Raw genomic sequence first — 27896 nt, forward strand, 5'->3', positions numbered from 1 at the left:
GACTTCACTTTCACTTTTCACTTTTATGCATTGGAGAAGGAAATGGCAATGCACTCCAGTGTTATTGCCTGGAGAATCCCAGGGATGGGGCCGCACAGAGTCGGACACGACTGAAGTGACTTAACAGTATACTAATATCTAATATATTAATATTGGGCTTCCCTAGTGGCTCAGTTAGTAAAGAATCCGCCTGCAAAGTGGGAGACCTGGGTGCCATCTCTGGGTTGGGAAAATCCCCTGGGGAAGGGAAAGGCTATCCACTCCAGTATTCTGACCTAGAATATTCCAGAATTCTGGCCTAGAGATTTTGTAGCCCATGGGGTTGCGAAGAGTCAGACATGACTGAGCGACTTGCACACTAATATCATACACTTTCACAGTAATATCAGACAAAATAGACTTTTTCTTTTTAAAAATTTTTAATTAGAGGATAATTGCTTTACAATATTGTGTTAGTTTCTGCTATACATCAACATGAATCAGCCATAGGTATACATATGTCTCCTCTCTCTTGAACCTCCCCTTCACCTCATTCCCTGCCTCTAAGTTGTCACAGAGCACCAGGTCTGAGTTCCCTGCATCACACAGCAAATTCACTTTGACTATCTATACATATGTTTCAATGTTTTTCAATGTTACTCTTTTAATTCATCCTCTCTCTCATTCTCTCACTGTGTCCACAAATATGTTCTCACTTCTGTGTCTCCACTGCTGTGCTCTACAAACATGTTCATCAGTACTATCCATCTACATTTCACATATATGTGCAAATGCATGACATTTGTTTTTCTCTTTCTTACTTCAGCCTTTATAATAGGCTCTAGGTTCATCGGCCTCATTAGAACTGACTCAAATGTGTTGTGTATATATTCCATAACTTCTTTATCCATTCATCAGCCAATGGACATCTAGGTTGCTTCCATGTCCCAGCTATTGTAAATTGTGCTGCAATGAACATTCTAGTACATGTGTCTTTTTCAGTTATAGATTTCTCAAGGTACATGTTTGGTAGTGGGATTGTTGGGTTATTTGGTAGTTTTATTACTAGTTTTTAAAGTAATCTCCAACTGTTCTCCATAGTGGCTGTATCAGTTTACATTCCCATCAACTGTGCAAGAGGATTCCCTTTCTACATACACTCTTCAGCATTTATTGTTTGTAGATTTCTTTCATGATGGCCATTTTTTTTCATGACGGGTATGAGGTGACACCTAATTGTACTTTAGACTTGCATTTCTCTAATAATGAGTGAAGTCAAGCATCGTTTCATGTGTTTATTAGCCAACAGTATGTTTTCTTTGGAGAAATGTCCCTTTAGGTTTTCTGCCCACTTTTTGATTGGGTTGTTTGTTTTTCTGGTATTGAGCTGCTTATGTATTTTGGAGATTTAATTCTTTGCCAGTTGTTTGCATTGCTATTATTTTCTTCCACTTTGAGGATTGTCTTTTCACTTTGTTTATAATTTCCTTTACTGTGCAAAAATTTTTAAGTTTAATTACCTACTTGTTTATTTTTGTTTCTATTGCCATTATTCTAGGATGTGGGTCACAGAGGATCTTGCTGTGGTTTAGGTTAAGAGATGTGCTTCCCATGCTTTTTCCTCTCAGTTCAGTTCAGTCGCTCAGTCGTGTCCAACTCTTTGTGACCCCATGGATTGCAGCACACCAGGCCTCCCTGTCCATCACCAACTCCCAGAGTTAACTCAAACTCATGTCCATTGAGTCAGTGATGTCATTCAACCATCTCATCCTCTGTTGTCCCTTTCTCCTCCCACCTTCAATCTTTCTCAGCATCAGGGTCTTTTCCAATGAGTCAGTTCTTTGCATCAGGTGGCAAAGTGTTGGAGTTTCAGTTTTAACATCAGTCCTTCAAATGAATATTCAAGACTGATTTCCTTTAGGATGGACTGGATGGATCTCCTTGCAGTCCAAGGGACTCTCAAGAGCCTTCTCCAACACCACAGTCCAAAAGCATCAATTCCTCAGTGCTCAACTTTCTTTATAGTCCAACTCTCACATCCATACATGACTACTGGAAAAACCATAGCTTTTACTAGACAGACCTTTGTTGGCAATGTAACATCTCTACTTTTTAATATGCTGTCTAGGTTATAACTTTCCTTCCAAGGAGTAAGCATCTTTTAATTTTAATGGCTGCAATCTCCATCTGCAGTGATGTGGAGTCCAAAACAATAATGTCTCTCACTGTTTCCACTGTTTCTCCATCTATTGGCCATGAAGTGATGGGACCAGATGCCATGATCTTAGTTTTCTGAATGTTGAGCTTTTTCACTCTCCTCTTTCACTTTCATCAAGAGACTCTTTAGTTCCTCTTCACTTTCTGCCATAAGGGTGGTGTCATCTGCAAATCTGAGGTTATTAATATATCTCCAAGCAATCTTGATTCCAGCTTGTGCTTCATCCAGCCGAGTGTTTCTCATGATGTAGTCTGCATATAAGTTAAAAAAGCAGGGTGATAATAAACAGCCTTGGCGTACTCCTTTTCCTATTTGGAACCAGTCTGTTGTTCCATGTCCAGTTCCAACTGTTGCTTCCTGACCTGCATACAGGTTTCTCAAGAGGCAGGTCAGGTGGTCTGGTATTCCCATCTCTTTCAGAATTTTCCACAGTCGAAGGCTGTGGCATAGTCAATAAAGCAGAAATAGATGTTTTTCTGGAGCGCCCTTGCTTTTTTGATGATCCAGTGGAAGTTGGCAATTTGATCTCTGGTTCCTCTGCCTTTCATAAATCCAGCTTGAACATCTGAAAGTTCATGGTTCATGTATTGCTGAAGCCTGGCTTGGAGAATTTTGAGCATTACTGTACTAGCGTGTGAGATGAGTGCAATTGTGTGGTAGTTTGAGCATTCTTTGGGATTGCCTTTCTTTGGGATTGTAATGAAAACTGGCCTTTTCCAGTCCTGTGGCCACTGCTGAGTTTTCCAAATTTTCTGGCATATTGAGTGCAGCACTTCCACAGCATCATCTTTAGGATTTGAAATGGCTTAACTGGAATTCCATCACCTCCACTAGCTTTGTTCATAGTGATGCTTCCTAAGGCCCATTTGACTTCACGTTCCAGGATGTCTGGCTCTAGGTGAGTGATCACACCATCTTGATTATCTTGGTCATGACGATCTTTTTTGTATAGTTCTTCTGTGTACTCTTGCCACCTCTTCTTAATGTCTTCTGTTTCTGTTAGGTCCATACCATTTTTGTCCTTTACTGTGCCCTCCATTGCATGAAATATTCCCTTGGTATCTCTAATTTGCTTGAAGAGATTGCTACTCTTTTCCACTATATTGTTTTCCTTTATTTCTTTGCACTGATTGCTGAGGAAGGTTTTTTTTTTGTTTGTTTTTTTAATCTCTCCTTGCTATTCTTTGGAACTCTGCATTCAAATGGGTATATCTTTCCTTTTCTCCTTTGCCTTTCACTTCTCTTCTTTTCAAAAGTTATTTGTAAGGCCTCCTCAGACAGCCATTTTGCTTTTTTGCATTTCTATTTCTTGGGGGTGGTCTTGCTCCCTGTCTCCTGTACAATGTCATGAAGCTCTATCCATAGTTCTTCAGGCACTTTATGAGATCTAGTCCTTTAAATCTATTTCTCACTTCCACTGTATAATCATTAAGGGTTTGATTTAGGTCATACTTGAATGGTCTAGTGGTTTTCCCTACTTTCTTCAATTTCAGTCTGAATTTGACAATAAGGAGTTCATGATCTGAGCCACAGTCAGCTCCTAGTCTTGTTTTTGCTGACTGTATAGAGCTTCTCCATCTTGCAAAGAATATAATCAATCTGATATTGGTGCTGACCATCTGGTGATGTCCATGTGTAGAGTCTTCTCTTGTGTTGTTGGAAGAGGGTGTTTGCTATGACCAGTGCATTCTCTTGGCAAAACTCTATTAGCCTTTGCCCTGCTTCATTCCGTACTCCAAGGCCAAATTTGCCTGTTACTCCAGGTGTTTTTTGATTTCCTACTTTTGCATTCCAGACTCCTACAATGAATTGGATGCAATCTCAAAAATGACAGAATGATCTCTCTTCCTTTCCAAGGCAAGTCAGTCAATATGGTAATCCAAGTCTATGCCCCGACCAGTAATGTTGAAGAAGCTGAAGTTGAACAGTTCTATGAAGACCTACGAGACCTTCTAGAACTAACACTCAAAAAAGATGTCCTTTTCATTATAGGGGACTGGAATTCAAAAGTAGGAGGTCAAGAAATTCCTGGAGTAACAGGCAAGTTTGGCCTTGGAGTACAGAATGAAGCAGGACAAAGGCTAATAGAGAGTTTTGCCAAGAGAACGTTTTTTTCTCCAGGAGCTGTTTAGTTTCTGGCCTTACATTTAAGCTTTTAATCCATTTTGAGTTTATATTTGTGTATAGTCTTAAGAAGTGTTCTAGTTTTGTTCTTTTACATGTGGCTGTCCAGTATTCCCAGCACCACTTATTGAAGAATCTGTCTTTTCTCCATTTTTTTTTTCTTTTCTCCATTTTTGCCTTCTTTGTCAAAGATAATGTGCTCATAGGTGCATGGGTTTACCTCTAGGCTTTCTATCTTGTTCCACATGTCTAAATTTTTGTTTATGTGCCAGTACCGTACTTTCTTGATGACTGCAGCTTTGTAGTACTGTCTGACCTCAGGAAGGTTGGTTCCTCCAGTTCTGTTTTTCTTTCTTAAGATTTGCTCTGGCTATTTTGGGTCATTTGTATTTCCATACAAATTGTGAAATATTTTGCTCTAGTTCTGCAAAACAAACAAACAAAAAAACACCACTGGTAGTTTAATAGGGACTGCATTGAATCTGTACATTGCTTTGAGTAGTATAGTCTTTTTCACAATATTGATTCTTCCAATCCAAGAACATGATATATCTCTCCATCTGTTTGTGTCATCTTTGATTTCTTTCATCAGTGTCTTCTAGTTTTCTGCAGTCTTTTGTCTCTTTACGCATGTTTGTTCCTAGGTATTTTATTATTTTTTTGTTTCAGTGGCAAATGGGATTGCTTCCTTAATTTCTTTTTCTGATTTTTCATTGTTAGCTTATAGGAATGTTAGGAATTTCTGCGTATTAATTTTATATCCTGTGAATTTACTATATACATTGATTAGCTCTATTAATTTTCTGGTGGCATCTTTAGGGCTTTCTATCACGTCATCTGCAATTAATGAGAGTTTTCTTCTTTTCCAATCTGGATCTCTCTTATTTCTTTTCCCTCTCTAGGACTTCCAAAATTATCTTGAAAAATAATGGTGAGAGTGAGCACCCTTTTCTTATTCCTGATCTTAGAGGAAATACTCTCATATTTGAGAATAATGTTTCTGTGTATTTGTCATAAATGGACTTTATTAGGTTGAGGATCTGTCCTTCTATGCCTACTTTCTAGAGAGTTTTTTTTAAAATTTATCATAAATAGGTGTTGAATTTTGTCAAAAGCTTTCTCTGCATCTATTGAGATGATCATATGGTTTTTATCTTTCAATTTGTTAATATGACTTATCACATTGATTGATTTGTATATGTTGAAAAATCCTAGCAGCTCTGGGATAAAGCCACCTAGATCATGATGTATTGTTCTTTTAATGTGTTGGTGGATTCTGTTTGCTAATATTTTCTTGAGGATTTTTTGCATTTATGTTCATCAGTGATATTAGCCTCGAATTTGGGGGAACATTTTTGTCTGCTTTTGGTATCAGGGTGAAGGTGGCCTTGTAGAAAGAATTTGGTAGAATTCACATTTGAAGCCATTTGGCTCTTTTGTTTGTTGGAAAATTTTTTATTACAGTTTTGATTTCTGTGCTTGTGATTCTGTGCTTATGTTCATATTTTCTATTTCTTTCTGATCCAGTTTTTGAAGGTTATATTTTTCTAAGAATTTATCTATTTCTTCAAGGTTGTCCATTTCGTTGGCATATAGTTGCTTATTGTAGTCTCATGATCCTTTGTACTTCTGCATTGCCTGTTGTAAGTTCTCCTTTTTCACTTTTAATTTTATTGATTTGAGTCCCCTCCTTATATGTCTCAATGAGTCTGGCTAATAATATGTCAGTTTTGTATATCATCTCAGGAACCAGCTTTTATTTTTATTGATCTTTGATATTGTCCATTTCTTTTTCATTTATTTCTTCTTTGATCCTTGTGATTTCTTTCCTTCTGCTAACTGTGGGTTTTTTGGTTCTTTATTTCTAGTTGCTTTTGGTGTAAGGCTGTCATTTATTTGATGTTTTTGTTGTTTCTTGTGGTAGGTTTGTATTGTTAGAAACTTCTCTCAGCACTGCTTTTACTGCATCCCATATGTTTGAGTTGTCATGTTTTCATTGTCATTTACTTCTTCCTTTTTGATTTCTTCAGTGATCTGTTGGTTATTCAGAAGACGTTATTTAGCCTCCATGTGTTTGTGTTTTTTTATACATTTTTTTTTTCTGTACTTGATATCTGATTTTATAGCATTGTGGTCAGAAAAGATCCTTGAAATGAATGATTTCTTTTTTTTTTTTTTTATTAAATTTTCAAGGCTTGATTTGTTACCCAAGATGTGATTCTCCTGGAGAGTGCTCCATGTGCACTTGAGAAAAAAGTGAAATCTACTGTTATGTACGAAATGGCCTATAGATATCAATTAGGTCCAACTGGTCCAATGTATCATTTAAAGCTTGCATTTTCTTATTAATTTTCTGCCTAAATGTTCTGTCCATTGATGTAAGAGGGGTATTAAAGTCTCCCACTATTATTGTGTTATGGTCAATTTCCCCTTTAGTAGTTGTTAGCATTTGCCTTATGTATCAAAGTTCTCCAATTTTGGGTATATGTACGCTTATAATTGTTACATCTTCTTCTTGGATTGAATCCTTGATCATTATGTACTGTCTTTCCTTGTCTCCTGTAATGTTTTTTTTTTTCATTTATTTTTATTAGTTGGAAGCTAATTACAATATTGTAGTGGATTTTTCCTGTAATGGTTTTTATTTTAATATCTATTTTATCTGCTGTAAACATTGTTACTCCCATTTTCTTTTGATTTCTGTTTGCTTGGAATATTTTTTCCCAGCACTTCAGTTTTAGTTTGTATGTGTCTCTAGGCCTGAGGTGGGTCTCTTGTAGACAATATAGATAGGGCTTTTGTTCTTGTACCCATTCAGGCAATCTATGTCGTTTCATTGGAGCATTTAGTCCATTTACATTCAAGGTAATTTTTTTCCATTTATTTTTATTAGTTGAAGGCTAATTGCTTTACAATATTGTAGTGGTTTTTGCCATACATTGACATGAATCAGCCATGGGTTTACATGTGTACTCCATCCTGATCTCCCCTCCTACCTCCCTCTACATCCCATCCTCTGGGTCTTCCCAGTTCAGCCCTGAGCACCCGTCTCAAGCATCCAACCTGGGCTGGTGATCTGTTTCACCCTTGATAGTATAGTTGTTAAAATGCTATTCTCTCTGAATATCCCACCCTCACCTTCTACCACAGAATCTAAAAGTCTGTTCTGTACAGCTGTGTCTCTTTTTCTGATTTGCATATAGGGTTATCGTTGCTATCTTTTAAAATGCCATATATATGTGTTAGTATACTGTATTGGTCTTTATCTTTCTGGCTTACTTCACTCTGTATAATGAGCTCCAGTTTCATCCACCTCATTAGAACTGATTCAAATGAATACTTTTTATGGCTGAGTAATATTCCATAGAGTATATGTACCACAGTTTCCTTATCCATTCGTCTGCTGATGGGCATCTAGGCTGCTTCCATGTCCTGGCTATTATAAACAGTGCTGCAATGAACATTGGGGTGTACGTGTCTCTTTCAGTTCTGGTTACCTTGGTGTGTATGCCCAGGAGAGGGATTGCTGGGTCATATGGCAGTTCTATTTCCAGGTTTTAAGGAATCTCCACACTGTTCTCCATAGTGGCTGTATTAGTTTGCATTCCCACCAATGGTGTAAGAGGGTTCCCTTTTCTCCACTGCCTCTCCAGCATTTATTGCTTGTAGGTTTTTGGATAGCAGCCATTCTGACTGGTGTGTAATGGTACATTAATGAGGTTTTGATTTGCATTTCTTTAATAATGAGTGATGTTGAGCATCTTTTCATGTGTTTGTTAGCCATCTGTATGTCTTCTTTGAAGAAATGTCTGTTTAGATCTTTGACCCATTTTTTGATTGGGTCATTTATTTTTCTGGAATTGAGCTGTAGGAGTTGCTTGTATATTTGTGAGATTAATCCTTTGTCTGTTTCTTCATTTGCTATTATTTTCTCCCATTCTGAGGGCTGTCTTGTCACCTTGCTTATAGTTTCCTTTGTTGTGCAAAAGCTTTTAAATTTAATTAGGTCCCATTTGTTTATTTTTGCTTTTATTTCCAATATTCTGGGAGGTGGGTCATAGAGGATCTTGCTTTGATTTATGTCGGAGAGTGTTTTGCCTATGTTCTCCTCTAGGAGTTTTATAGTTTCTGGTCTTACATTTAGATCTTTAATCCATGTTGAGTTTATTTTTGAGTATGGCGTTAGAAAGTGTTCTAGTTTCATTCTTTTACAAGTGGTTGACCAGTTTTCCCAGCACCACTTGTTAAAGAGGTTGTCTTTTTTCCATTGTATATTCTTGCCTCCTTTGTCAAAGATAAGGTGTCCATAGGTTCGTGGATTTATCTCTGGGCTTTCTATTCTGTTCCATTGATCTATATTTCTGTCTTTGTGCCAGTACCATACTGTCTTGATGACTGTGGCTTTGTAGTAGAGTCTGAAGTCAGGCAGGTTGATTCGTCCAGTTCCATTCTTCTGTCTCAAGATTGCTTTGGCTATTCGAGGTTTTTTGTATTTCCATACAAATTGTGAAATTATTTGTTGTAGTTCTGTGAAGAATACCGTTGGTAGTTCGCTAGGGATTGCATTGGGTCTATAGATTGCTTTGGGTAGTATAGTCATTTTCACAATATTGATTCTTCCAATCCATGAACACGGTATCTTTCTCCATCTGTTTGTGTCCTCTGTGATTTCTTTCATAAGTGTTTTATAAATTTCTATGTATAGCTCTTTCGTTTCTTTAGGTAGATGCACTCCTAAGTATTTTATTCTTTTTGTTGCAATGGTGAATGGTATTGTTTCCTTAACTTCTCTTTCTGTTTTCTCATTGTTAGTGTATAGGAATGCAAAGGATTTTTGTGTGTTAATTTTATATCCTGCAACTTTACTGTATTCGTTGATTAGCTGTAGTAATTTTCTGGTAGAGTCTTTAGGGTTTTCTATGTAGAGGATCATGTCATCTGCAAACAATGAGAGTTTCCCTTTTTCTTTTCCTATCTGGATTCCTTTTATTTCTTTCTGCTCTGATTGCTGTGGCCAACACTTCCAAAACTATGTTGAATACTAGTGGTGAGAGTGGGCACCCTTGTCTTGTTCCTCATTTTAGGGGAAATGCTTTCAATTTTTCACCATTGAGGGTAATGTTTTCTGTGGGTTTGTCATATATAGCTTTTATCATGTTGAGGTATGTTCCTTCTATTCCTGCTTTCTGGAGAGTTTTAATCATAAATGGATGTTGAATTTTGTCAAAGGCTTTTTCTGCATCTATTGAGATAATCATATGGTTTTTATCTTTCAATTTGTTAATGTGCTGTGTTACATTGATTGATTTGCGGATATAAAAGAATCCTTGCATTCCTGGGATAAAGCCCACTTGGTCATGATGTATGATCTTTTTAATATGTTGTTGGATTCTGTTTGCTAGAATTTTGTTAAGGATTTTTGCATCTATGTTCATCAGTGATATTGGCCTGTAGTTTTCTTTTTTTGTGGCATCTTTGTCTGGTTTTGGAATTAGGGTGATGGTGGCCTCATAGAATGAGTTTGGAAGTTTACCTTCTTCTGCAATTTTCTGGAAGAGTTTGAGTAAGATAAGTGTTAGCTCTTCTCTAAATTTTTGGTAGAATTCAGCTGTGAAGCCATCTGATCCTGGGCTTTTGTTTGCTGGAAGATTTCTGATTACAGTTTTGATTTCCGTGCTTGTGATGGGTCTGTTAAGATCTTCTATTTCTTCCTGGTTCAGTTTTGGAAAGTTATACTTTTCTAGGAATTTGTCCATTTCTTCCAAATTGTTCATTTTATTGGCATAGAGCTGCTGGTAGCAGTCTCTTATGATCCTTTGTATTTCAGTGTTGTCTGTTGTGATCTCTCCATTTTCATTTCTAATTTTGTTGATTTGTTTCTTCTCCCTTTGTTTCTTAATGTTTCTTGCTAACAGTTTGTCAATTTTGTTTATCTTTCAAAAAACCAGCTTTTAGATTTGTTGATTTTTGCTATGGTCTCTTTTGTTTCTTTTGCATTTATTTCTGCCCTAATTTTTAAGATTTCTTTCCTTCTACTAACCCTGGGGTTCTTCATTTCTTCCTTCTCTAGTTGCTTTAGGTGCAGATCTAGGTTATTTATTTGACTTTTTTCTTGTTTCTTGAGGTAAGCCTGTAATGCTATGAACCTTCCCCTTAGCACTGCTTTTACAGTGTCCCATAGGTTTTGGGTTGTTGTGTTTTCATTTTCATTCGTTTCTATGCATATTTTGATTTCTTTTTTATTTCTTCCATGATTTGTTGGTTATTCAGAAGCGTGTTATTTAGCCTCCATATGTTTGAATTTTTAATAGTTTTTTTTTTTTTTTTCCTGTAATTGAGATCTAATCTTACTGCATTGTGGTCAGAAAAGATGCGTGGAATGATTTTAATTTTTTTGAATTTACCAAGGCTAGATTTATGGCCCAGGATGTGATCTATTCTGGAGAAGGTTCCGTGTGCACTTGAGAAAAAGGTGAAGTTGATTGTTTTGGGGTGAAATGTCCTATAGATATCAATTAGGTCTAGCTGGTTCATTGTGTCATTTAAAGTTTGTGTTTCCTTGTTAATTTTCTGTTTAGTTGATCTATCCATAGGTGTGAGTGGGGTATTAAAGTCTCCCACTATATTGTGTTATTGTTGATTTCCCCTTCATACTTGTTAGAATTTACCTTACATATTATGGTGCTCCTATGTTGGGTGCATATATATTTATAACTGTTATATCTTCTTCTTGGATTGATCCTTTGATCATTATGTAGTGTCCTTCTTTGTCTCTTTTCACAGCCTTTATTTTAAAGTCTATTTTTATCTGATATGAGTATTGCAACTCCTGCTTTCTTTTGGTCTCTGTTTGTGTGAAATATTTTTTTCCAACCCTTCACTTTCAGTCTGTATGTGTCCCTTGTTTTGAAGTGGGTCTCTTGTAGACAGCATATATAGGGGTCTTGTTTTTGTATCCATTCAGCCAGCCTTTGTCTTTTGGTTGGGGCACTCAACCCCATTTACATTTAAGGTAATTAGTGATAGGTATGGTCCCATTGCCATTTACTTTGTTGTTTTGGGTTCGCGTTTATACAACCTTTCTGTGTTTCCTGTCTAGAGAAGATCCTTTAGCATTTGTTGAAGAGATGGTTTGGTGGTGCTGAATTCTCTCAGCTTTTCTTGTCTGTAAAGCTTTTGAATTCTCCTTCATATCTGAATGAGATCCTTGCTGGGTACAGTAACCTGGGTTGTAGGTTATTCTCTTTCATTACTTGAAGTATGTCCTGCCGTTCCCTTCTGGCCTGAGGAGTTTCTATTGAAAGATCAGCTGTTATCCTTATGGGAATCCCTTTGTGTGTTATTTGTTGTTTCTCCCTTGCTGCTTTTAATATTTGTTCTTTGTGTTTGATCTTCGTTCATTTGATTAATATGTGTCTTGGGGTGTTTCGCCTTGGGTTTATCCTGTTTGGGACTGGGTTTCTTGGACTGGGTGATTATTTCCTTCCCCATTTTAGGGAAGTTTTCAACTATTATCTCCTCAAGTATTTTCTCATGGCCTTTCATTTTGTGTTCTTCTTCTGGGACTCCTATGATTCGAATGTTGGGCGTTTCACATTGTCCCAGAGGTCCCTGAGGTTGTCCTCATTTCTTTTGATTCTTTTTCCCTCTCTGCTTCATTTATTTCCACCATTCTACCTTCTACCTCACTTATCCTATCTTCTGCCTCTGTTATTCTACTGTTGGTTCCCTCCAGAGTGTTTTTGATCTCATTTCTTGCATTATTCTTTTTTTTTTTTCAGTTATTGCATTATTCATTTTTAATTGACTCTTATTTCTTCTAGGTCCTTGTTAAACATTTCTCGCATCTTCTCAATCCTTGTCTCCAGGCTATTTATCTGTAACTCCATTTTGTTTTCAAGATTTTGAATCATTTTTATTATCATTATTCTAAATTCTTTTTCAGGTACATTCCCTATCTCCTCCTCTTTTGTTTGGCTTGGTGGGCATTTTTCATGTCCCTTTACCTGTTGGTTATTTCTCTGCCTTTTCATCTTGTTTAGATTGCTGTGTTGGAGTGGCCTTTCTGTATTCTGGTGGTCTGTGGTTCCTTTTTATTGTGGAGGTTTCTCCCAGTGGGTGGGGTTGGATGATTGGCTTGTCAAGGTTTCCTGGTTAGGGAAGCTTGCATCGGTGTTCTGGCGTGTGGAACTGGATTTCTTCTCTCCACAGTGCAATGGAGTGTCCAGTAGTGAGTTTTGCGATGGGTCTATGTGTTTGTTTTGACTTTGGGCAGCCTCTATGTTGACACTCAGGGCTATGTTCCTGCGTTGCTGGGGAATTTGCGTGGTATGTCTTGCTCTGGAACTTATTGGCTCTTGGGTGGTGGTTGGTTTCAGTGTTAGGTATGGCGGCTTTTGGATGATCTCTTATTACTTAATGTTCCCTGTAGTCAGGAGTTTTCTGGTGTTCTCTGGTTTTGGACTTAAGTCTCCTGCCTCTGGATTTCAGTTTTATTCTTCCTGTAGTCTCAGGACTTCTCCAACTATACAGCACTGATACTAAAACTTCTAGGTTAATGGTGAAAAGATTCTCCACAGTGAGGGACACCCAGAGAGGTTCACAGAGTTACATGAAGAAGAGGAGAGGGAGGAGGGAGATAGAGATAAGCAGGAGGAGAAAAGGGGGGACTCAAGAGGAGAGAGACAGATCTACACAATATTCTGTTCCCTAAGTGTTCTCTGTAGCCCATAACACCCACAGAGATTCACAGAATTGGACTGAGAAGAGAAGGGGGAGGGAGGAAATAGAGGTGATCTGGGGGAGAAAAAGGCGAGTCAAAAAGGGAAAGAGTAATCATCACACTTCTGAGTAAAAATGGGTACTGAATATTGGATTCTTTTTTTTTTCCCATTTATTTTTATTAATTGGAGGCTAATTACTTTACAGTATTGTAGTGTTTTTTGTCATTCACGCTGTGATCATATAGTGGTTGTGTGTTGTGAATATTGGATTCTTAAATGTCCAAAATTGATATCAAATATTGAAAAACAAAGATTAATAGTCTAGAGTAGAGGTTAGACTCTTAAAAACAATAAAAGCTGGCCAAATTTCCAAAAAAAAAAATAAATAAAAAATAAAAACAAAAAGACAAAACATTTAAGAAATATATATGAAGTTCGCTTTAAAAATAGGGTCTTTTTCTGTGCAAGGTTATAGTGAAATAAAATGAAAATTAAGGAGTAATAGAGGAGTAATAGAGGACTTTAAAAGAAAATAAAAGAAAAAAAGAAGAAAAACATTTTAATTAAAAAAATAGTAAAAATATATGAGAATGAAAATGAAAATTAAGGAGTAGGAACAATAGTTCAGTTCAGTTCAGTCGCTCAGTCGTGTCCCACTCTTTGCGATCCCATGAAGTGCAGCACCACAGTCCTCCCTGTCCATCACCAACTCCTGGAGTTTACTCAAACTCATGTCCATTGAGTCGGTGATGCCATCCAGCCATCTCATCCTCTGTTGTCCCCTTTTTCTCCTGCCTCCAATCCCTCCCAGCATCAGGGTCTTTTCCAGTGAGTCAGCTCTTCACATGAGGTGGCCAAAGTACTGGAATTTCAGCTTCAGCATCAGTCCTTCCAATGAACACCCAGGACTGATCTCCTTCACGATGGACTGGTGGGATCTCCTTGCAGTCCAAGGGACTCTCAAGAGTCTTCTCCAAAACCACAGTTTAAAAGATTGAATTTTTCGGTGCTCAGCTTTCTTCACAGTCCAACTCCCACATCCATACATGACCACTGGAAAAACCATAGCCGTGACCAGATGGACCTTTATTGGCAAAGTAATATCTCTGCTTTTTAATATGTTATCTAGGTTGGTCATAACTTTCCTTCCAAGGAGTAAGTGTCTTTTAATTTCATGGCTGCAGTCACCATCTGCAGTGATTTTGGAGCTCCCCCAAATAAAGTCTGACACTGTTTCCACTGTCTCCCCACCTATTTGCCATGAAGTGATGGGACCAGATGCCATGATCTTAGTTTTCTGAATGTTAAGCTTTAAGCCAACTTTTTCACTCTACTCTTTCACTTTCATCAAGAGGGTTTTCAGTTCCTCTTCACTTTCTGCCATAAGGGTGGTGTCATCTGCATATCTGAGGTTACTGATATTTCTCCTGGCAATTCTGATTCCAGTTTGTGCTTCTTCCAGCCCAGCGTTTCTCATGATGTACTCTGCATATAAGTTAAATAAGCAGGGTGATAATAAACAGCCTTGGTGTACTCCTTTTCCTATTTGGAACCAGTCTGTTGTTCCATGTCCAGTTCTAACTGTTGCTTCCTGACCTGCATACAGGTTTCTCAAGAGGCAGGTCAGGTGGTCTGGTATTCCCATCTCTTTCAGAATTTTCCACAGTTTATTGTGATCCACACAGTCGAAGGCTTTGGCGTAGTCAATAAAGCAGAAATAGATGCTTTTCTGGAACTCTCTTGCTTTTTCAATGATCCAGCAGATATTGGCAATTTGATCTCTGGTTCCTCTGCCTTTTATAAATCCAGCTTGAACATCTGGAAGTTCTTGGTTTACGTATTGCTGAAGCCTGACTTGGAGAATTTTGAACATTACTTTACTAGCGCGTGAGATGAGTGCAGTTGTGCGGTAGTTTGAGCATTCTTTTGGATTGCCTTTCTTTGGGATTGGAGTGAAAACGGACCTTTTCCAGTCCTGTGGCCACTGCTGAGTTTTCCAAATGTGCTGGCATGTTGAGTGCAGCACTTTCACAGCACCATCTTTCAGGATTTGAAATAGCTCACCTGGAAGTCCATCACATCCACTAGCTTTGTTCGTAGTGATGCTTTCCAAGGCCCACTTGACTTCACATTCCAAGATGTCTGGCTCTAGGTGAGTGATCACACCATTGTGATTATCTGGGTCGTGAAGGTCTTTTTTGTATAATTCTTCTGTGTATTCTTGCCACCTCTTCTTAATATCTTATGCTTCTGTTAGGTCCATACCATTCTTGTCTTTTATTGAGCTCATTTTTGCATGAAACATTCCCGGTATCTCTAATTTTCTTGAAGAGATCTCTAGTCTTTCCCATTCTGTTGTTTTCCTCTATTTCTTTGCATTGATCGCTGAGGAAGGCTTTTTTTTTTTTTATCTCTCCTGGCTATTCTCTGGAACTCTGCATTCAAATGGGAATATCTTTCCTTTTCTCCTTTGCTTTTAGCTTCTCTTCTTTTCACAACTATTTGTAAGGCCTCCTCAGATAACCATTTTGCCTTTTTGCATTTCTTTTTCTTGGGGATGGTCTTGCTCCCTGTCTCCTGTACAATGTCACGAACCTCCATCTATAGTTCATATGGCTCTCTGTCTATCAGATCTAGTCCCTTAAATCTATTTCTCACTTCCACTGTATATTCATAAGGGATTTGATTTAGGTCATACCTGAATGGTCTAGTGGTTATCCTTACCTTCTTCAGTTTAAGTCTGAATTTGGCAATAAGGAGTTAATGATCTGAGCCACAGTCAGCTCCCAGTCTTGTTTTTGGTGACTGTATAGAGATTCTCCATCTTTGACTGCAAAGAATATAATCAATCTGATTTTGGTGTCGACCATCTGGTGATGTCCATGTGTAGAATCTTCTCTTGTGTTGTTGGAAAAGGGTGTTTGCTATGACCAGTGCATTCTCTTGGCAAAACTCAATTAGCCTTTGCCCTGCTTCATTCCATAATCCAAGGCCAAATTTGCCTGTTACTCCAGGTGTTTCTTGACTTCCTACCTTTGCATTCCAGTCCCCTATAATAAAAAGGACATCTTTTTTGGGTGTTAGTTGTAAAAGATTTTGTAGGTCTTCATAGACCGTTCAACTTTGGCTGTTTCAGCATTACTGGTTGGGACATAGGCTTGGATTACCGTCATATTGAATGGTTTGCCTTGGAAACGAACTGAGAACATTCTGTCGTTTTTGAGAATGCACCCAAGTACTGCATTTCAGACTCTTTTGTTGACTATGATGACTATTTCATTTCTTCTAAGGGATTCCTGCCCACAGTAGTAGATATAATGGTCATCTGAGTTAAATTCACCCATTCCAATCCATTTTAGTTCGCTGATTCCTAGAACGTTGGCATTCACTCTTGCCATCTCCTGTTTGACCACTTCCAATTTGCCTTGATTCATGGACCTAACATTCCAGGTTCCTATGCAATATTACTCTTTACAGAGTCGGACCCTGCTTCTATCACCAGTCGCATCTACAACTGGGTATTGTTTTAGGACTTTAAAAGAAAATAAAAGAAAAAAAAAGGAAAAAAAAATTTTAATTAAAAAATAGTAAAAATATATGAAAATGAAAATTAAGGAGTAATAAAGGAGTCATGGGGAATTTTACAAGAAAATAAAAGAAAAAAAGTTTAAAAAAGGAAAAAAGAAAAAAAATTTTAATGAAAAGAAAAATAGTAAAAATATATCTAGGACTTTCTCTGGAGCTGTTGAGGGCAGTGTGGGTTCAGTTCAGTTTCAGATAGCTCCTTGTTCCAGCTTACACTTCTCGATATCTATAGGCCCCTGCTGGTGTAGTTGGTGTTAACTAGAGGGATTTTAATCTGTTGCACCTGTCACTTCTGAAGCAGTTGCCTTTGTTTATTTGGCTTCTGTTTACCAGTCTCTTTAGTGTCTAATTTCCGCCCTGACACAGGCGGGCGGAGGTAGTCTCTTGTTTAGGTTCGATTGTTCAGTCGTGCTGCGGGGAGGGAAGGGCACTGCAGACAAATATCACTGGTGTGTGTGGGGGGCACTCCCAGTGTTCTGGCCACACTTGGTTTTCCCCCTCTCATGGGTGTGTGCTTTCCCTGTCTACACTGCTCAGGCTCCAGGCTGCTCTACAGGGAGTGGGCCCTGAGTTGTGTGCGGTTCCAGTTTTCGGGTCCTCCACAAAAGTGCAGACTCGGTTGGGCCTGCGTTTTGTGCCTTCCCCAGCCGGAGCAGCTCAGGCAGCCAGGAGCTTGACGAGCACACTCTCCCCGGGTGCGATGCGCCTTATTCCCTCTGTGGTCCCAGGCTCAGTTTCCATGCATGCCGCCTGGGTGTGCCTTGTGACTGTTCTGGGGAGCTGGTCTCTAGCTGCGACCCTCCCAGCAGACGTCAACCACCCAGAATCTCAGGAAGTCTTTGGTTAGAAACTGGGAACCTGTTTGCAGTTTGGTAGGGGGTGCCGTCTCTAGGGCCAAGTTTGCCCCTTTCCCCTCCCCTCTGCCTCCTGCCTCTGGCAGGGAATGGGCCGGTCCACCGCCGCCTAGCTCTTCTCTGGAATTGCTCAGTCCTTCCTTTGTTCCTAAGCAATGCCGCCCGCTCCTCTCCGTTCAGCCCCCACTTGCTGGTGGTGGATGCAAGCATCTGGGGTACTTTTTTGATGGTAGTTGCTTTTAGAAATGTAATCTGTGGGTTTTATTTATTTTTCCTCCCAGTTAGGTTGCCCTCCAAGAGTCAAAAACTTCCCCCAGACCTGCTAGTGAGATGGTTTCCTGGTTTTGGAAACTTCCTCTATTATGACTCCCTTCCCGGGATGGGTCTCCGTCCCTAGCTCTTTTGTCTTTCTTTTTATCTTTTATATTTTGTCTTACCTCCTTTTGAAGACAATGGGCTGCTTTTCTGGGTGCCTGATGTCCTCTGCTAGCGATCAGAAGTTGTTTTGTGCAGTTTGCTCAGCATTCAAATGTTCTTTCGATGAATTTTTAGGGGAGAAAGTGGTCTCCCCGTCCTATTCCTCCACCATCTTAGCTCCTCTTCAAGGTAATTACTGATATATATGATCCTATTACCATTTACTTTATTATTTTGGATTTGATTTTGTAGAGCTTTTCTTTCTCTTGTATTTCCTGTGTAGAGAAGTTCTTTTAGCATTTGTTGTAAAGCTGGTTTGGTGGTGCTGAGTTCTCTAAACTTTTGCTTGTCTGTAAAGCTTTGATTTCTCTTTTGCATCTGAATGAGATCCTTACTAGATAGAGTAATCTTGGTTGTAGATTTTTTTTCCCTTTCATCACTTTAAGTACATCCTGATACTCTCTTCTGGTCTTCAGGGTTTCTGTTGAAAGGTCAAGTATAGCCTTATGTGGATCCTCTTGTATGTTGTTGATTTTCTCTTGCTGGTTCTAATTTTTCTTTCTGTTTAATTTTTGCTAGTTTGATTAATATTTGTTTTGGTGTGTTTCTCTTTGGGCTTATCCTGTATGAGATTCTAAGGGCTTCCTGGGCATGGGTGGCTATTTCCTTTCCCATTTTAAGGTACTTTTTAACTATAATCTCCTCAAATATTTTCTCATATCCCTTTCATTGTCTTCTTCTTCTAGGGCCCCTATGATTCAAATGTTGCTGCTCGTAATGTTGTCCCAGAAGTCTCTGAGACTGTCCTTATTTCTTTTTCACTATATTTTGTTTACTGTGCTCTGATTCAGTTATATTCACCATTCTAACTTCCAGCTCACTTATTCATTCTTCTGCCTCATTTATTCTTCCCTTAGTTCCTTCTAGTGTATTTTTAATATTAGTTATTTTGCTGTTCATTGCTCTTCTTTATTTATTTTCTTTTAGTCTCTTCTTTAATTCTTCTATGTCCTCGATAAACATTTATTGTATCTGTACCTCCAGTCTGTCTATCTGTGCCTCCACTTTATTTTCAAGATTTTGGATAATCTTTACTATTGAGAGGGTAACAGGCAGGAACACCAGGGGTCTCCAAATGGAGGAAATAGGCTGCAAGTGTCAGATACTTTTTTATCTTTCCTTTAAGCAGCAAGAGGGAACAAACTCTCTATGGAAACATTTTTCTTAAGCTATGTTAATGAAAGTATCCATTTGCTTTAGAATTTGCCTTTCTTCAAAATGGTTCCACCTAAGACTAACTTTTTTTTTTTCCCCTCAAATTTTGGGCTGATAATAACTCAACAAACCAGTACTCATATCAATTGTTTTATGGCTAGGGGATGACATACCTTGTGCCATCCTATCTCAAAAATGCATATTGTGGGAGAGGGGCCTGGTGAGACTCTGTCAGCCTTGAGGTGTTTCTCCTATCTGATGAATAGCTTTCTAACAGACATAAAACATCCAGCTAAAGACTAGCAGGGGGAGGGGGCACGCTCCATCCCCCTTCTGATGTCTGTCAGAAGCTTTCTCTGTGCCTTTTCTCTTTAATAAAAATCTGCTCTACTAAAGCTCCTAAGCAATCAAGCCTCATCCCTGGTCCTGAAGTTAAATCTTCTTCAGAGATCATGAATCTGACTCCATTCACCATAAGCCATCATCTTGGGGGCTTGTCTGGGATCTTCAGGATAAGGTAAGAACACTCAAGAGCTCTAGCCTCTCTACTTTCTCAGTATACACGTTTTCTGCTTTACTTTACTAACTCTCCAGTGTGCTTGTGTGAATGGATGACATGTCCTGCTCAAAGCAAGTGATGAGCCCTGCTCTGCAGTTTCACGGTGCCTCATAATGACTGAAGGCAGCCCCCAAAAGGGGAGCCTTGTTGGGGGTTTATACTGATCTGCCAATGCCAAGAGACACCCAACTTCTCTGTGAGGGGAGTGGCCAGAAACGGGCGAAGTGTGTGGACCGAACTCTCCTTTCTCGGTCAAACTTTCCAGTCTCTTTGACTTCTTTAACTTCTTGGGAATTAGAACTACTAACCTAATCTGTTGGATCATTGACTTTCAAGGGACTTGTGATCTTTGCTGTTACTGTGTACTTTTACTTAGACCCCAAGTATGGCAGCAACTAGCCTTGCTAGGAGCAGAAAGTTACAAGAGCATGTTCGGGAGTGAGGCAGAGCTCTAGCTCCAGGACTGTGTCTCAGGCTAGAGGTCACTCTCTTGGCTGCCTGCCTCAGGGGCCAGCGACCTGAAAGTGAGTCTTTGTCATGGCTATGCCTCCTATCTATGTGGATAAAGGCACAGCTGGTGACCATGAGGTTTTTGAAGACACAGATCGGGAATTGCAGGATCTGGTCAAATTGGAAGTGCAAAGGGCTTCTTACCTTTGGTAGCGCTAGCTCTTAGTGGACCAGAGGAGGCTCTTTGATGGCTTTTGTCTTAACTCCCTAGATATCCCTTTTGTGTAATCTGTGGAAATGAACTGGAAGGATTGGTCCTAGTATCTTGAGGACAAAAATCACTTTTTCCTCACTGGCCAACCCTCCAACACCTCTTTTGCTATCACATATACTGACATGTATGGGTGTGAGTGTTGGACTATAAAGAAAGCTGAGCACCAAAGAATTGATGCTTTTGAACTGTGGTGTTGGAGAAGACTCTTGAGAGTCCCTTGGACTACAAGGAGATCCAATCAGTCCATCCTAAAGAAAATCAGTCCTGAGTGCTCATTGGAAAGACTGATGTTAAGGTTGAAACTCCAATACTTTGGCTATCTAATGCGAACAACAGACTCATTTGAAAAGACCCTGATGCTGGGAAATATTGAAGGCAGGAGGAGAAGGGGATGACAGAGGATGAGATGGTTGGATGGCATCACTGACTCAATGGACATGAGTTTGAGTAAACTCTGGGAGTTGGTGATGGACAGGGAGGCCTGGCCTGCTGCAGCCCATGGAGTTGCAGAAAGTCAGACACGACTGAGAGACTGAACTGAACTGATACTGACATGGTGACACTCAGAAGGGACATCTTGGTTGCTGTTTGTCCCTTTATGACTCACCACTTCTACTGTAGTCAGGACTGTACTCAGGAATGGGCACAGGCACCCATGAGATGTATGCTTCCCCTTGTAGTACTAGCTTGGGAGGCATTCAAAAAAGCTACTCTGTTCCACTTCAGGTGGCATCAGAGGAAAAGGGCAAATCAAACAAGGGTCTTGGTGGTCTGGAATTAAGTCAATTTGGGATGTCATCAGGTCTACCCTTGGTGCATCTCCATCCTATCTCGGTGGTTGGTAGAACTGGGAGGGACGAGTAAGGTGCCTGTGTCGGTAAGGGATAGACTAAGTCTGACCAGGGAAGGAAAGCTTTGGTGGGGAGTCTGTCCACACCCCCATCTAGAGCAGAGAAGGACGCTTCTGGTGGAAAAAAGTCATGGCTGTCGATGCCGCTTTTTTTCTCTATTACAGGTGGGAGCTAGAAGTTCCAGAACCACTCCTTCAAAATACATGGGGGGAAAAAAGGCTGGGACAAGTTTGATCCCCAGAGTTTAAAAAGATATGCCTGATCTTCTTCTGTGATACTGAATGGCCATGGTATTCTTTGGAAGATGGGGAATGCTGACCTGATGAAGGATCTCAATTATTACTGTTTTTACAACTAGACCAGTTCTGTAGAAAACAAGAGAAGTGGGTAGAAGTGACATATATGTTGCTCTTTATCTCTCTGCAAGACATGCCAGATTTATGTCCTAAGGGTACATATTTGGGTGTGAAACCTTCAACTCCCTCCTGTCCTCTTATTATGACCCTGGATCTGGGGCTCCATGAACATGCTGAGAGTCAGGGTACCCTTCCAGGAGGGGGTGCCTCAGTCTTGGTAGAAATTCTAATTGTACCAATTACAGTCAAGACTATTGAGAGGGTCCAAAAAGTACATAGAAGACTTTACAAGACTGACTTTACTTTATGAGCTTACTTGGAGAGATGTAATGTATGTCTTGGGACAGACGCTGACTCCTGACTCGAGAGCTTTAGTTTTGAGGGAAGCTACTAGCTTTGGAGATGAATGCCTTGAACGTGAGACAAGGGGAAAGAGGGAACACGAAACAGCCCTCCTTCCTACTGGGAGCCAAGCAGTTCCCATAACAGAGCCACTTTTTCAGATGTATTCTTGTAGGACTCAAGTTAGCACATGCTAAGACTTTAAAATTATGCTAAATTGGCTGACAAAGAACAGGGAGAGAAGGAAACTCCTGGTAAATTCCTAGATAATGATGGGAGGCTCTCTACAAGTTTACTGATGATGATCCTGAAAGTTCAGAGGGAGAAATAATCTCAAAAGATAAATTTCTCACTCAGTCAGCTCCAGATATCTGCTGTAAGTTATGAAAACAGGCGTTTGGACCAAATCAGTCTTTAGAAAAACTGTTACAGCTGGCTCAGATGGTATATTATGGTAGATAAAATCAGGAGGAAAATAAGAGGGGGAAAAAAAAAAAAAAGAACTAGGCAAAAGACCGAAGCCCCAGCATGGCTGTTAGACCTGCTCTGAAACAACCTGAGAAAAATGCCCAGAGGGACCCAGGAGAAAAAGGATGGGCTTGTTATTACTGTGGAAAGGAGGGACATCTCAAGCAGAGTTGCCCTCAGGTATCTAAGCTGCCCCCAAATCAGGTCCGATCTGCAAAGGACCATACTGGAGAAGAGTCTGCCCTCCAAGGTATAGGCCCCAGGGATCAGACTCTCAAGACAATCAGGACTAAAGGTGCCTGGGGGGCCCCACACAAGTTCCCATCCTAATTACACCTGAGGAACCCCAGGTATTAATAACTGTGGAGGGCCAATCAGTTGATTTTGTCTGGACACTGGGGAAAATTTCTCTGTGCTCACTGAAGCCCCTGGTCCACTTTTCTCCCAATCCACTACTGTAATAGGGCTGTCTGGATGAGCCAAACACTATTATTTCAGTCATCCTTTAACTGGGACTGCAACTGGAACTCTGTGCTGTTCTCTTATGAGTTTCTAATTGTGCCAGAGTCTCCCTCATCCCTTCTGGGGAGGGATATACTGAACAAAGTCCAGGCCTCTGTTTTCACAAATATGAAGCCTGCTCTTTCTGACCCATTAATTGAACAAAACGTAAATTCTAGAGTGTGGACTGATGGAAAAACTGTGAGTTGAGCATAAAATGCTGTTCCTGTTGTTATCAAACTCAATGACCCTCACCTATTTTTGCATCAAAGGCAGTACTTACTAAAGCCCGAGGTTAATGAATGGACAAAATCTTACTGTACTGACGTCTCATGATGTAAGTGGGATCTATATCCAAACTCAAACTCTAAAGTTCAGAACGACAATGGCTCCATCTTTAAAGCTGCTGTAACTCAAGGGGTGTCAAAAGTTCTAGGAATAGAATATTACTTACACTGTCCCTGGAGACCTCAGTCTTCAGAAAAAGTTGAAAAGGCTAATGACATTATTAAAAGACACCCATGTAAGCTAACTTAGGAAACATAAGACAGTTTAAAATTTGACCCATAGTTTAAATGAGGGTGCAAACTCCCCCTAAGAAGAAGGGACTGTCTCTATGACAGACTGTTTTTGCACACAGATATTGTCATAGATCCCCTGAAGCCTTAAAATTAACTATGTGACTCAGCTTTTAGCCTTTCAACAGACGTTACAGGGAGGTTAACTCCTGACCCAGCTTCTGAGCCAAGCAAGCCACTCTTTGAGCCAGGAACTGAGATGGGCCTGAGAATCTAGGTGGGCTTGCTTCTGCGGACTCCAAAAGTCCTGAGTCTGCTGTTTGACCCTCAAGACAGCGCCTTCCTGTCCTGGACTCATTCCTACACTGCATTCCAAAACCGGTCTAATTGCTGGGCCCACAGAGCACTCCCCTCTTCATCAATTGAAGACTTCCCATGGTGGGTTTCTCCGCTTCAAGAAAAAGACTTTCTTCAACTCTTCTTGATGTGATGACATCTAACATTCCTAAGATGGACTGAAATAATGGACATAATTTGACTTTTAATTTTGATTATGTTTTAACTTGTTTAATGACTATTTTGCCTTACATCTGCAACTGTATAACAGGGTTAGTTTCCAGTCACATGAAGGCTTTTAAGTTACAAATGGTTGCTCAAACTCCTGTGACTGTGGCAGCTTCCTCCAACTACTATTTGGGGCCCCTGGATCTGAGACCCTCAGTATGAGGGTTATGAGAACATGTTGCCTCAACAATTTAGGGACCATGCCCCTCAACAGCAGCAAGTAGTTATGGAACAAACATGACGCCTCTTTCCCTAGGCAACATAATTCTCCTAAAAGAAAAGGGGCGGGGGGGGGGGGCAGAATGAGAGGGTAACAGGCAGGAAGACCAGGGGTCTCCAAGTGGAGGAAATAGGCTGCAAGTGTCAGATTTTTTTTTTTTTTTTTTTTTATCTCTCCCTCAAGCGGCAGGAGGAAACAAGCTCTCTATGGAAATATTTTTCTTAAGCTACATTAGTGAAACTATGTATTTGCTTTGGAATTTGCCTTTCTTCAAAATGGTTCTACCTAAGACTAACTTTTTTCTTTTCTCAAACTTTGGGCTGATAATAACTCAACAAACCAGTACTCATATCAATTGTTTTATGGCTGGGGGATGACATACCTAGTGCCATCCTTTCTCAAAAATGCATATTGTGGGAGAGGGGCCTGGTGAAACTCTGTCAGCCTTGAGGTGTCTCTCCTATCTGATTAATAACTTTCTAACGAACATAAAACATCCAGCTAAAGACTAGCGGGGGGCGGGGGGCACTCTCCGTCCCCCTTCTGATATCTGTCAGAAGCTTTCTCTGTGCCTTTTCTCTTTAATAAAACTCAGCTATACTAAAGCTCCTGAGCGATCAAGCCTCACCCCTGGTCCCAAAGTTAAATCTTCTTCTTCAGAGAATATGAATCTGACACCGTGCAATGTAAGCTATCACTATCATCACTCTGAATTCTTTTTGAAGTATATTGCTTATTTCCTTTTCATTTGCTTAGTCTTGAGGATTTTATCCATGTTCCTTCATCTACTGCATGTTTCCCTGTCCTTCATTTTGTTTAATTTCTTGCATTTGGATAAACACATATCTGCAGTCTGGAAGACTGTAGCTCCCCTTAACTTTAGACTCTCTTCCCCACAGGGAGGGCTGGACCTGTGAAGTGCCTTGTGAAGGTCTCCTGGTTAGGGGGATTCGTGCCTGTGTTCTGGTGGATGGACCTGGTCTTATTTTTCTGAGGGGTAGTGCAGTGTTCAGTTTTGTGTTTTGGGGGTGTCCATGGCTTTTGGCAGCCTGTCTGCTAACGTGTGGGTTTGTGCTCCTGTTTTGCTGAGGGATTGTTGTGGAGTGAGTGTTGGTCACTGGACTTTGCTGGGCTTTGGGTAGAGCTTGGTTTTAGTGTTGACATGGAGGCCTTTGGAAGAGCTCTCACCAACTAATATTCCATTCATTTGGGAGTTCTCTGGTGGCTCAACGTCCTGGTCTCCCACCTTTGGCATTCAGGTCTGACCCCTTACTGTAGCACCAAGTTTCACGGGCTCTACAGCACAGAAGACATAACCCCAAGACTATTGGTGAAAGCAACACTCAACAGCCAAGAACTCCCAAAGATACTCATACCAAAGTCCTCCAAAAGTTCTAGGAAGATCTCTGGACCTGTTGTGGGCAGTGTGGAGTCAGCTTAGTTTCAAAACTGGTGTTATACCAGGTTGTACTTGCTCCCAAAGTCCACAGTTGCCACTAAAGTCCACAGTCTCTGGCTAGTTGTTGGGATTTAATCTGCTGCACCTGTGGATGCAGGAATTAATTCCTTTTCTCTACTTTGGCCCTGTATCCCCTAGTGCCCTGCTTTAGTTTCAGTCCTGGCTCTGCTTGTAGGCTACCCTCTTGTGTCTATTCCCTGCCCAGGCAAGAGGGGGCAAAGGACAAGGCTTATTAGGGTTTGCCCCCTCAGGCTGAGTAGAGGGAGGGATATGGCAGCCACAATTAGGATGTTCTGAGGCATGCCTGTGGCTGTAGAGGTGTGTCAGATATTTTTACATTCTGAAGCAAGTCATGTGCTCTCCCAGAGGAGAGCAAAGATGACCACAATAAAAGACAGAAATGGCAAGGACCTAACAGAAGCACAAGAGATTAAGAAGAGGTGGCAAGAATACACAGAACTATACAGAAAAGTCTTAGTGATCGGGTAACCATGATGGTGTGGTCGCCAACCTAAAGCCAGAAATCCTGGGAGTGTGAAGTCAAGTGGGCCTTAGGAAGCATTACTACAAACAAGCTAGTGGAGATGATGGAATTCCAGCTGAGCTATTTCAAATCCAAAAAGATGATGCTATTAAAGTGCTTCACTTGGGGGGAGGAGCTAAGATGGCAGAGGAATAGGATGGGGAGACCACTTTCTCCCCTAAAAATTCAATGAAAGAACATTTGAATGCTGAGCAAACTGCACAAAACAACTTCTGATCGCTAGCAGAAGACATCAGGCGCCCAGAAAAGCAGCCCATCACCTTCGAAAGGAGGTAGGAAAAAATATAAAAGATAAAAAGAGAGACAAAAGAGCTAGGGACGGAAACCCATCCCAGGAAGGGAGTTGTAATAGAGGAAGTTTCCAAACACCAGGAAACCCTCTCACTGGCGGGTCTGGGGGAAGTTTTTGAATCTCGGAGGGCAACCTAACTGGGAGGAAAAATAAATAAAACCCACAGATTACATGCTTGAAAGCAACTCCCAGCAGGAAAGTACCCCAGACGCTTGCATCTGCCACCAGCAAGTGGGGGCTGAATGGACAGGAGCGGGCAGCATTGCTTAGGGTAAGGACCAGGCCTGAATGCCCTGAGGACAATTGGAGGGAGCTTTTGTGAGTTACCAACTTAAACTATGGGATAGCAAGAGAGAGAGAGAAAATTAACCGCCCGAACACACTGCCGGCCCATTTGCAGAACAAAAGAAGGACTGAGCAATTCCGGAGAAGAGCTAGCCGGCTGCGGACTGGCCCATCCCCCACCGGAGGCAGGAGGCAGGGGGAATGGGAAAGGGGCAAACTTGGCCCCAGAGATGGCACTCCCTACCAAACTGCAAACAGGCTTCCAGTTTCTAACCAAAGACTTGCTGAGATTCTGGATGGTTGACGTCCGCTGGGAGGGTTGTGGCTAGAGACCAGCTCCCCAGAACAGACACAAGGCGCACCCAACAGGCGCCCATGGAAACTGAGGCTGGGACCGCGGAGGGGATAAGGCACACCGCACCCATGGAGAGTGTGCTCGTCAAGCTCCTGGCTGCCTGAGCTGCTCGGGCAGGGGAAGGCACAAAATGCAGGCCCAACCGAGCCTGTGCTTTTGTGGAGTACCTGAAAACTGGAACTGCACTCAACGCAGGGCCCGCTCCCTGTAGAGCAGCCTGGAGCCTGAGCAGTGTAGACGGGGAAAGCACAAGCGCAGTGAGTGGGGGAAAACCAAGTGTGGCTGGAACACTGCAAGTGCATCCCACACACACCAGTGATGTTTGTCTGCAGCGCCCCTCCCTCCCCACAGCAGGACTGAACAAGCGAACCTAAACAAGAGACTACCTCCGCTCGCCTGTGTCAGGGCGGAAATTAGACACTAAAGAGACGGGCAAACAGAAGCCAAATAAACAAAGGGAACCGCATCAGAAGTGACAGGTGCAACAGATTAAAATACCTGTAGGTAACACCAACTACACCAGCAGGGGCCTATAGATATCGAGAAGTGTAAGCTGGAACAAGGAGCTATCTGAAACTGAACTGAACCCACACTGCCCTCGACAGCAGCAGAGAAATTCCTAGATATATTTTTACTATTTTAATTTAAAAAAAAAACACATTTTTTTCTTTTTTTAAATTTTTCTCTTTTATTTTCTTGTAAAATTCCCTATTACTCCTTAATTTTTGTTTTCTTTTAAAGTC

This window comes from Dama dama, chromosome 20 (genome assembly GCF_033118175.1).
Source record: "Dama dama isolate Ldn47 chromosome 20, ASM3311817v1, whole genome shotgun sequence".
NCBI classification, from domain to species: Eukaryota; Metazoa; Chordata; class Mammalia; order Artiodactyla; family Cervidae; genus Dama; species Dama dama.